Consider the following 12,248-nt stretch of genomic DNA (forward strand, 5'->3'; position numbering starts at 1 on the left):
AACATCGCAAGTTTTTGTTTTTTTTTTAACTTTTTGGCCACACCCCACAGCATGTGGGATTTTAATTCCCCTGACCAGGGATTTAACCAACAGCCCCTGCATGGGAAGCAGAGAGGATCTTTACTGGATATAGTTCTTGCTAGGAATCAAGTGCACTGTTTAACATTAAGTGCTACCAAAGGGAAAGGAACAAGCTTATCTGTTTGCAAGGTATCAACAGAGCCTTAACTTGCATTTACAGGGATGTATGCTATAATCGTAGTGGACGTGCATACGTACAGGACCCAGAGTACAACTGGAATTTTCCTTGTGAGAGGCTGAGGCTGGGGTAATTTTCCTGACTAACGTGAAACAGAGAACTGTTCCTATAAATTGCAGTAATCGAAGCCCATTTGCAAAGAGGCAGAAGACTTGGGGGCCTGTTGCTGTCATCTAAGCTCATTTTAGCAGACTTGGTAGCAACTAAAGGTTAACTCCCCATTTCCTGGGGAGGGGTCTCTCCAGAGGAGGACTGAAGCCCAGTAAAGGTGAGGCAGCGTTTGGTGGCCATGTCCCCGGTATGGCCCACAGATGTCATTATCCTGGTCTTCATGAGTCCTCATGCTCAAACCTTCCATGACTCGCTCTTTTATTAACTTGCCACCTCTTGCTTCTTGTGATTTCTTTCTTTTCTCTTTGTTGCAGCGTGCGGGCTTAGTTGCTCTGCGGCATGTGGGACCTTAGTTCCCCGACCAGGGATTGAGCCCACGCCCCCTGCATCGGCAGGTGGATTCTTAACCACTGGACCACCAGGGAAGTCCCGCTTCTTGTGTCTTCTAACCGTCTGTTGGTTTAGTAGCGGGACACTGACTTCACACCGAGGCATAGTAGAGAAAGGTGAGGGAAAGAGCCTCATGTGCCTCGTGAGGGTCTGGCTGGACCACACAGCTCAGCCTGCTTTCCTGAGTTCCTTTTAAAAAGGAGAAATTCCCCTGCAGCTCTTAGGCCCTCGGGTATCCGCCCACTGACACCTGGCAAGAGCCACGCCCCCTGCGTTTTACAAACAGGGAACCTCGCAATTGCCCAAAGTTAGCAAGTTGGGGGATGCCTTTTCCCCAACCCTCAAAACTAGCTTATTTATAATGTCCCAACACCAAACCAATGAAAGTAAAGTGAAACCTGAAGCGTCAGTCGGGCGAGGACGGAATCACGTGTCTGCGCACAGAGAAGAGCCGCCCTTTGCTCCACCGAGGCCTCGCTTGGCCTCACCCCCAAGCCCTTTTCAATTTTGCATTGCAGATGTCAGTGTCCCAGGGCACCTCTCACTCCTCTGTCTCAGCCCTTCTCTCACTTAGCCGTCATTACTGATTTTCTCCAGAGACACTTGCTGAAGATGGTAAAGACGTAGGCTCTGGGTCACATGGCCAAGGCTCAGATCCCAGCTCCGCCATCTGCTGGCTGTGTGATCTGAAGCGACTTTCTTTTTCTCCTCTTCCATTTTTACATGGGTGCTACCTTATTTCCGCTTCTACGTGTCTCACAGGAGGACTAAATGAGACAAGTGAGTTCTTAGCACGGTGCCTGGCAAATAGTCAACGCTCAGCAGCTCTCAGCTGTGACTATTATGATTGCTTGTCTCTTTCTGTAACTCAGCTATGAGCGGGCAACGATTATGTCTTTTTCGTTTCTGTTCCCCCAGCGCTTTCTTAGCTCAGCGCCTAGCACTTATGATGCGTTCTCAGTAAACATCTATTGGTTGGATGGACGGGATGAATGAAAGAATGTATGAACTGGAGACAGACAGTTCAGTGTAAGCAGTGTCCTGTGTCCCACGTTGTTCTTTTCTCTTGTATTGGAAAGACACGTGTAACGCTGAGAACCAGTGTAGGGACAGGTTCCTCTGCATCCCTGTTAGGTGGACACTGTGTCCCTTGTCTACTGTGTCATGGTCTGAGAACTATCTTTTCACCATAGTCACCAACGTTTTTCCCCAGACAAAAGCTACCTACCTACACTTACGACCAAGAAGGTAGACTAGGTAAGAGCGATGGGTTTAGCTATCTCAACAAAAGCTCGGTTCTACAGAATCTGTTTTCTCATGATGCAAATTGCTGCAGATATAGCCACAAGCAAAAAGAAATAGCAGAGGGGCTTCCCTGGTGGCACAGTGGTTAAGAATCCGCCTGCCAATGCAGGGAACATGGGTTCAAGCCCTGGTCCGGGAGGATCCCACATGCCGTGGAGCAACTAAGCCCATGTGCCACAGCTACTGAGCCTGAGCTCTAGAGCCCGCGAGCCACAACTACTGAGCCCGTGTGCCAGAACTACTGAAGCCCGCGCGCCTAGAGCCGGTGTTCTGCAAAAAGAGAAGACACCGCAATAAGCCTGCGCACCGCAATGAAGAGTAGCCCCCGCTCGCCACAACTAGAGAAAGCTGTGCGCAGCAACGAAGACCCAATGCAGCCAAAAATAAATAAAATAAAATAAATAAATTAATTTAAAAAAGAGAAATAGCAGAGAAACACATATGTGTAATAAAATATAAAGAGATACATGGACCATATGATCTCACAATTCAGGGTCAGAGTTACGTCTTAGGGACGACAAGGGCTGCTGATGAGACGGGGGGGAGAGTGCATGGAGGGCTCCAACTGCTTTCTTAAGCCAGGTGGTGAGTGCCTAGGTGTTTGTGTATCATTTTTTATACTCCTTGTGTTTATTGTTTAATAAGTTGAAAGCAATAGTCAAAGTCATGAAGACAGTTCAAAAAGGAAATACAAATGGCCAATAAACACAAGAAAAGCTGTTAAAGTTGGGGGCTGGAGAGGGAGGGAGAGATTGAGACAGAGACAGAGACAGAGAGAGTGAAGGAGGGAGAGAGGGGAGTGGGGAGATAGAGCAAGAAAGAAAGCCTAGCTGGATAGAGCAGAGAAGGCTCTACCAAGAGGAGGAAAGAAGCAGCTATGTAACGAGGGGGTAAAGGAGGACAGGCAGTGAGTCGCACTCACACACTCTGCCTCCTACTCTTTTTAAAAATTTATTTATTTATTTATTTGGCTGTGTCGGGTCTTAGTTGCAGCACGCAGACTCAGTAGTTGCGGGGCGTGGGCTCAGTAGTTGCGGCACGCCAGCTTAGCTGAACCGAGGCATGTGCAATCTTAGTGCACCGACCAGGGATCGAACCCGTGTCCCCTGCATTGGAAGGTGGATTCTTAACCACTGGACCACCAGGGAAGTCTCATCCAACTCTTGACATTAGGACAGAGTGAGGGATTTGAAAGGCTTTCCTGAGCGTGAGTCTGAGGAGGCAGAAAAAACCCAAAGTTTAGACTATGAAATTATTTATGGCCCTTATGCCCAACACAGGGTGGTTTAAGGACAGTGAGAGCCAGAACTGGACTGGTCTACAAAGCGGTACAAACTACAACTGTGGTTGCTTTCTCCCACGTCTGCCATGAAGGATTCAAAGTGCAGAGGCCTTGGGTAGAGGTTTTATCGGTATAAAAGTCTTTGTGGTTACACCAAATGCATATAAAAAGGAGAAACTATTTTAAAGTAGCTCTGACTTTTCTGAAAGAATCTTCTCAAATTAGTTAATTAGAGATCATTTGATTTAAGAATTTGTAGTTGGATGACTATACAACAAGCAAAAGTTTTAGGGCCAGAAGAAACACTGTGGATTGTTTAGGTTCACACTTTCATTTGCCATATAAATTAAGGCTGGAAGGATTAAGCGATTTGCTTGGTGGTAGGTGGCAGGGCTGGTTCTGGAACCCAGGTCTCCTGACTGGATGCTGTGCACAGCTCATGTGGCTGCCTTGGTTCTAGAGCAGCCTCGGGAGGATTCCGACTGTGAAATCTCACAGGGACGTCGGGACATTCTGGTGTCCTCACACATGGCACAGCACATCCCGGTCTGCTCCTCTAACTGCAGGAACTGAGACACCCAGTGTAGGACTGACCCTGGATGAGGTGGCCCAAATTCACTGTCAGAAAGGCATCCTGATGTGACTCTCCTGTCAACAGTCATCGGTGTGATGAACTTCTCAGCTTTGGATCATGCAGCCGATAAAAAGAAGAGGCACAAGCCAATATGCCAGAGTCAGCAATTTTGAGGTTCATGTCACCTGGTCCATCCAGTTTCCTCAGCAGGGTTTCTTCCCTGCTCTGTTCACACCAGATTTCCTAAGCTGTATTATACCGACCTAATTTGTGTTCTCTCTCCTAGTAGGGCCATGGGCTCCTTCGGGACAGGGTTTCTTACTCAACTCCAACTCCACTATCTAGGACACTGCTTGGCCTCTAGTGTTGCTGGGACCAAATGATGGCCAAATGTGTCTGGGAGGAAGGCGCCTTGTGGACCAATCAGGAATATAAGTTAATGTTCATGCTCGCCAAACAAAAGACCACTTATAATCAGAGGCACTGTATGAACGCTCCTCTAAACCAGAATACCTTTGAATGAAAAGGGGGACAATTAATAATTACAGTGGGACAACAGGCATAAATCAAGACTGTTCTGAGCAAACTGGGCTGTATGGCCACCCATCTTATAACTTAGGTTTGGGAAGTTTCTCCTCTGGAAATCATGCTCAGTTAGAAAAGATATATTATTCTAAATACAGGTAAATGTATGACTTGAAACAGCTAAGAAGAAAGGTCTGCTGAACAGAATAAAACAACTACATTCTATCAAAGCATATTGGACAAGGTGGGGATTGTCAGCCCAGCAATGCCCATCCCCTTTTCGTCGTCACTACAGGGTCATCACAGGACTCTACCCTATGGCCACAGTTGATGGTCCTTCTGCCATCAATGGTCACCTGACCTCAGCTGGCCCATCAGGGTCCTTTCCCTAAGACCATCCTGGAACTAGGACTGAGGCTGATGGCCTGTCTTTGGGTCCTGGACCAAAGCCTAGTGCTTGTGGTAGCCCTGAGCCTACCACGTGGGGACCGAGGGTGTGCAGACAGCAACAGGAGCAGAGACGGGACCGCCACCTTCCAGCCCGGCCCTAACATTCTGAGGGCCTGAAGCAAGGCTAGAGACGGAAGCCCACATTTCCTATGCCTAAATATTTGGAGGTTGTAAACCCATTGTCGAATAGAATACGTTATGTCCTCCTATCTTGGTACATTTCATAATAACAACCGAAAAGGAAAAATATGTGTAAGTGTACAGCTTTTATATGTTCCAAGGTTGGCAAAATACCAAAGACACCTGAGTTTTTTTTTAAGTTATAATTTTTAAAAAATTTTTATTTATTTCTGACTGCATTGGGTCTTTGTTGATGTGCATGGGCTTTCCCTAGTTGCAGCGAGCAGGGGCTGCTCTTCGTTGTGGTGCACGCGCTTCTCATGGCAGTGGCTTCTCTTGTCGCAGAGCACGGGCTCTAGGCACACGGGCTTCAGTAGCTGTGGCGCATAGGCTTAGTTCTTCCGTGGCATGTGGGATCTTCCCAGACCAGGGATTGAACCCATGTCCCGTGCATTGGCAGGCAGATTCTTAACCACTGTACCACCAGGGGAGTCCCAGACAACTGAGTTTAATCATTATTACACATGGGTGTGTGTTCAAAAAATTTTAGGAGAAATGTAGCAGTGTGTAATCTCAATACTTTCTGGTTTCATCCCGTGCCACCAGAGTATTGGGAAGCTTGGGACTGCTCAGGCTGAACCAGTCTGTTTCACCAGGTGGGCCGGGACTGGGCCGCCACGCAAGTGCATCACCAATATTAGGGTATAGTTTAGTTGATCCAAAGGTGGAGAGGAAGGAGATATAGAAAGGGAGAGAAGAGAGGTTAAGAACATAGGGATAGGTGAAGACTATTTTAATGAAGGTGTTCCTGATACTGAATACATTGCAGAAGTCAAGACTTTATTAGTCAATAAAGGCACTTAAGATGCAAATTTTCATAGACCAAAGAGTTTTAAAATCACAAACAGACATATAATACCAATTATATAATGATAGAATTTTTTTAAAAAAATTGGAGGCATAAAGTCTGGAATGAGCTTGAGATATTATACAGTTTTTCTCATTGGATTAATCCTAATAAGAAATTGCTTATTGAGAGGACCTGAAATGAAAGAATTCACAAATTAAGTATAGCCACTAGGAGATCGGAGTGGGATCAAGAGGAATTCAGGGATCACTGACACTGGAGAATGTGGCTGTTGATTTCACCCGGGAAGAGTGGGAGCTCCTGACCCCTGCTCAGACGGACCTGTACCGAGACCTGATGCTGGAGAACCACCTGTGTCAGTGGGGTATCAAGTTAGCAAACCTGGAACAAAGAGAACCACCACAGACCTTAGAAGATTAAGTTCATAGTCACCCCCTTCCAGAAATTGAGAAAGTGGATGATCATGTGCAGCCACGCTGGCAAAACCATAATATGCTGAAGAAGATGGAACAGTGTTATGAACAGAATGCATTTGCGAATATTATTTGTCAGAGCAAAAGTTGTTTTCCTTTAAGGCCAAATCATGACGTATTTGATTTACAGAGGAAAACTTTGAAATCATTTTCAGATGTAATCAACCAGAGTAGAAGCTGTGATTAAAAAGGAGCCTGCTGAGTTTAAAGGAGATGGGATATCTTTTCTCCATGCTAATCATGAGCAAACTTATACTGAAATTAAACATCAGCAAATACACAAAATAGAGAATGCCCACGAATGTACTGAATGTGGGAAAGCCTTCCTCAAGAAGTCTTGGCTCAACGAACATAAGAGAATTCATACAGGAAAGAAACCCCATGGACGCAGTGTGTGTGGGAAAACTTTCTCCAACAAGTTCAAGCTCACTGAACGTCAGCGAACTCACAAAGGAGAGAAACCCTATGTGTGCAGTGAGTGTGGAAAAGCCTTCCTCAGGAAATTTTAGCTTACTGAACATCAGAAGACTCATATGGGGAATAAACCCCATGCATGCAGTATATGTGGGAAAGCATTCTACAGAAAGTTCAAGCTAACTGAACACTTGAGAACTCGTACAGAAGTGAACCCCTATGAATGTACTGAACGTGGCAAAGCCTTCTGCAAGAAGGCAGAGCTCATTATACATCAGAGAAATGAAAGAGGAGAAAAACCCCATGTATGCAATGAGTGTGGGAAAGGTTTCTCCAGAAAATCACAGCTCATTTTGCATCAGAAAATTCATACAGGAGAGAAATCTCATATATGTAGTGAATGTGGAAAAAGTTTCATACAGAAGGGCAGTCTTATTATACACTAACAAACTCACACTGGATAGAAACACTGTGGATGCACTGAATGTGGTAAAGCTTTCAGCCAGAAGGCATGCCTCATAGCGCATCAGTGCTTTCATACAGGAAAGGCTCCCTGTATATATGTACTGACTGTGGAAAATCTTGTTCACAGAAATCAGGACTCATTAAACATCAGAGAATTCACACAGGAGAGAAACACTATGGATACAGTGACTGTGGGAAAGCCTTCACTACAAAGACAATGCTCATTGTCCATCAAAGAACTCACAGGGGAGAGAGGCCCTATGGATGCAATGAGTGTGGGAGAGCCTTCACTACAAAGACAATGCTCATCCAAAGAACTCACACGGGAGAGAGGCTCTATGGATGCAACGAGTGTGGGAAAGCTTTCTCCCACATGCCATGCCTGGTTAAACACAAGAGGACACACACAAGAGAGAAAGAAGTAGATTCAGTGAAGGTGGAATATCCTTCCATAAAGGGTCACAGCTTATTAGATACTAGTGAACTCCTGCAAGGGAAAAGCCCTGTTAATATGGTAACTGTGCAGATGCCTTCTGCGACCCCTCACTCATCATTACACATCAGTGGGCTCCTCACAGATAGGAATGTAGTCCTTATGGAACAGTCAGATGCCAGAGCTGCACCCTCGGGACATAACAGAAAGTTTGTGCAGGAGAGGAACTGCATGAATGCGCTGAATGTGTTTATGCCTGCAGTGGCCAATTACATCTTATTTTATGGCACAAAAAACACATAGGGAAAACCTGGTACATTCTATGTGGAAAAGCCTTGAGCAGTAATGTATAGCTGATTATATGGTTATGTATAACCAGAAAGCCTATGAATGCAGAGGTTAGGAAAGCTGTGTTTTGGAAGATAGACCCTATCATCAGTGATCACCATAGGTCATCAGTGAGCTTATACTGGGTTAAAATATAAGAGTGGGAATTCCCTTCCCTCAATACGTGTCATTACATACTGGAGAGAAACTGCTGGAAAGCAGTGAATGGGGCAGGGTTTGCAGTGGTACATTCTGCCTCATCCATTAGCTGATGAAATCATATACAAATAAAACATTGTGAGCACACTAAAAAAAAAAGAAAGGAAGGAAGTAAATTATTGCTGACACAAAACTAAAAGGGCAGGTAGTGTATTGAATGACAACTAGATTTTGTAATGAAGTGAAAAAAAGAAAACAGGTATAAGAAAGCATGGACCCATACTGATAAGATTGTCCTTGATGGAGATTAAAAGATCAAATGGTAAAGCTTTATTAAACAAACATACTCACAGCTAGGGAAGAGTTAGGTTAGGGGTTTTTGGTTGACTTAGGTCAGTAGTGTGATTAACTGTCTCACAGAATTACTGCAGTCTTTGTTATATTTATATAAAATTTATGACATATATTTACCATGCATATATACATATATAAATTCCTGGGCTTCAGGTAATGTTCTGTTTTATCATCTAGATGCTGTTTATAAAGGTGTGTTGGGTTTGTGACAATTCATCGATGTGAACACATATGTGCATTTTTCGTATTATGTTGTACTTCAACAAAAAGATTTTTCAAAAGAAAAAGATAGCTCCTTTACACACTGTGCTGGCCAGACCATAGCTGGACTGTTATTTTTATAAATGTTTCATTTTAAGAAGTAAGAAGAGGAGGTATAAGTTTAAAGAGGAAGGGAGAAGAGCAATATAAGGGGCGATTTAGCCTGAAGAGGAGAAGGCCCATGGGGTGGAGTGGTCAGAGGCTTTGTGCAGTAGAATCAGCGATGGTGCCCTTTATAGCCCTGTCAGCCCTCACTGTGTAACTTGGGAAACTCACCTCTTCATATCCCAGTTTCTTCCGTTACAAATTGCAAGAGCTCAACCAGATAATCTGGGAACCCTTTACATTCTAAACTGCTGGACGCATTGAAAGGCGTGTACCTTAAAACGGGAAGGGTGTATTTCAAGTTTTCTTTTTTTTTTTTTTTTTTTGGCTGTGTTACGTTTTTGTTGCTGCGCGGGGGCTTTCTCTAGTTGCGGCGAGCAGGGGTTACTCTTTGTTGTGGTGCTTGCGCTTCTCATTCCGGTGGCTTCTCTTGCTGCAGAGCACAGGTTCTAGGCATACGGGCTTCAGTAGTTGTGGTGCATGGCCTCAGTAGTTGTGGCGCACGGGCTTAGTTGCTCTGCGGCATGTGGGATCTTCCCGGACCGGAGATCAAACCTGTGTCCCCTGCACTGGCAGGCAGATTCTTAACCACCGCGCCACCAGGGAAGCCCTGAAGTGTGTATTTTAATGGTTTGTTGGTTCCGCCCTTGTACTATTCTTCTGTATTGCATATATTCGTATGTATTACTTTAAACCTTTGTGAAATGGGATGGATAGTTAACATACACATATTTCCTGAAGCAGAAGATGCTATATTCACTTCAGGGGTGACTTTTACACAACAATGGTAACTTAGGACTTAATTTCCATGTAAAAATTGTTCTAGACCTACTAAACTTACTAACTGAAAGATTCATTGATTCAGAATCTATTTTTGATCAGAGATGTATTATTTTAAATTCTGATCCTAGCAAGTGACAATTGTTAGTCTTAGTTGAGATTATAAGCCTTAACAAATTTGTTCATTCTTAGGCAATCTCTAGAGTTGCATTAAATTACAAGCCAATCTATATGGTCCCCCAATGGATGACCGCTGGGAGATCCTCTAAAAACCTGGTGGCATTTCTACCTGGTATATGGTGGGAAGCAGTCAGTGCACTTTACAGCTTTTTTGCTTTCTCCCTCCCTCCCTTCGTCCCTTCCTTCCTTCATTCCTTCCTTTGTCCGCCCAGGTCAAATCCCAGGGGGCATTCATCCCTGGGCCTGCTGTGCTCAAGACAATTTTATTTTTCAATGAAACATGGTAATTTTCACATTTTATTGCCTTTTAATACTTTTTTAAATTGAAGTAGAGTTGATTTACAATGTTTCAGCAAAGTGATTCAGCTACACACACACACACACACACACACACACATCCTTTTTCAGATTCTTTTAGATTATAGGTTATTACAAGATATTGAATATAGTTCCCTGTGCTATACAGTAGGTCCTTGTTGTTTATCTCTTTTATATATAGTAGTGTGTATCTGTTAATCCCAAATTCCTAATTTGTCCCTCCCTCCACTTTCCCCTGTGGTAACCATAACTTTGTTCTCTATGTCTGTGATTCTCTTTTTGCTTTGTAAATAACTTCATTTGTGTCATATTTTGGATTCCATATATGTGATCCTATGCTATTTGTCTTTCTCTAAGTATTTTACTTAGCATGATAATCTCTAGGTCCATCCATGTTGCTGCAAACGGCATTATTTCATTCTTTTTTATGGCTGAGTAATATTCCATTGTATATATATGTGCCACATCTTCTTTATCCATTCCTCTGTTGAGAGACGCTTAGGTTGCCTCCATGTCTTGGCTATTGTAACTAGTGCTTCTATGAACACTGGGGTGCATGTATCTTTTTGAATTAGAGTTTCTGTCTTTTCCAGATATACGCCCAGGAGTGGGATTGATGTATCATATTGTAACTCTATTTTTCTTTACCTGATTGACTTAGTAAGCGGACATATATTCAGGGGTTAAGGCCAAGGGTACCAGAGCCCGCCCCCCCCCCCCAGTAAATGCTTGTTTACTCAGTGGCAAGCACTCGGGCAAAATTCAAGAGCTGTAACGGGCAAGTCACTCCCCCATCTGAGCCATCGAAGTAGAGATAAACTGGTGCTTACTTAGAAATATGCCAGCCATAGTAAGTGCTCAAGCTGTGTTAGCTCCAGAGGGCCCTCCCCCGGGGAAGATGGCAGCCAGCCCCATGGAGAAGTCCCCAGCCCAGCACAGGCCCCGAGAACAGAGGAGCGACAGCCGATGGGGGAGCCTCCAGCGTGGGTGGACGGTTCAGCCCCGTCCTGCTCGCGCAGCACGGTGTCCAGTGGCCGCCGAGGGGAAGGGGAGGTGAAGAGGCCACGCATGCACCGGTGGGCCAGCGATGGCCGGACACAGTGGCCGCACAGACGCAGCCGCTGCCAGTGAGCAGGGCGCACACGCTGCACCCAGTGGGGCCCATTGGACAGCTGAGCTGCCCCACTCCGGGTCAGACCATCCTGTCCTGTTTGACGGGGAGCTTCAAAAAGGCAGCTCTTTTTTTTTTTTCCAAATAGTTATTTATTTGCCGTGCTGGGTCTTAGTTGTAGCATATGGGATCTTCAGTTGCGGCATGTGGGATCTTTGGTTGCAGTATGCAGACTTCTTAGTTGCAGCATGCGTGCGGGATCCAGTTCCCCGACCAGGGATCGAACCCGGGCCCCCTGCATTGGGAGCTCAGAGTCTTACCCACTGGACCACCAGGAAAGCCCCCCAATAAGGCAGCTTGAAACTGGAAATGTCCAAATCACCGTGATTTGGTGATTGGGTTACATTTTCCAGTACTGGTAGAAACTGGAGCTTGTGAACTTAGTTGTATTCAATTATAGAGAAATACCAGTTTCACATACGTCTGCATATCCAACTTTTGTGGACTACCAGTTACGATACTGGTAAAGTTGAGGCTTGCAAATTGTAGAACTAAAGTGATTTTATATTTGCGGGAACGTAGCTTGAAGAACAGAAGGGCCACCATAATTCTAATCGCAGCTCTTATTCAAGAAGATACTTGGTTCTGTGGGGTTTCATAAAGGGGAGGAAAAAAAACCCTCCCAAAGCAGCGAGGCAGGTTTTCATATCCTAGCTTGATGCTTCTCACGTATGGTTCCTGGACCACCTGTGTGTGAATCTCCTCGGGGAGGACGCAGTCCCCAGGCCTATCCGCAGATCCCCGAGTCAGTAATCAGTGGAGATTTTTCAAGCTGGTGGTGGTGACTTCCTTTCTCTCTCCCCTCTCCCATTCATCTCCCTGCGCTGCAACTAAACTCTGTGATTTTTACCCCAAACCCCTCAAAACCTGTACTCTTGCTTAAAACCACAGGACTCCCACTCTAATTATCGTCTGACGCACAAG

The 12,248-nt window shown here is 45.0% G+C and overlaps 1 pseudogene; it reads left to right on the forward strand.

The window, feature by feature from the left end:
- The first annotated feature begins 6,467 nt into the window (after positions 1-6,467).
- LOC149747205 (uncharacterized) lies at positions 6,468-11,284 on the forward strand (annotated as a pseudogene).
- The last annotated feature ends 964 nt before the right edge of the window (positions 11,285-12,248 follow it).

This window comes from Delphinapterus leucas, chromosome 16 (genome assembly GCF_059928025.1).
Source record: "Delphinapterus leucas isolate spDelLeu-1000000601 "Yukka" chromosome 16, BTC_Dleu_Yukka2, whole genome shotgun sequence".
NCBI lineage: Eukaryota > Metazoa > Chordata > Mammalia > Artiodactyla > Monodontidae > Delphinapterus > Delphinapterus leucas.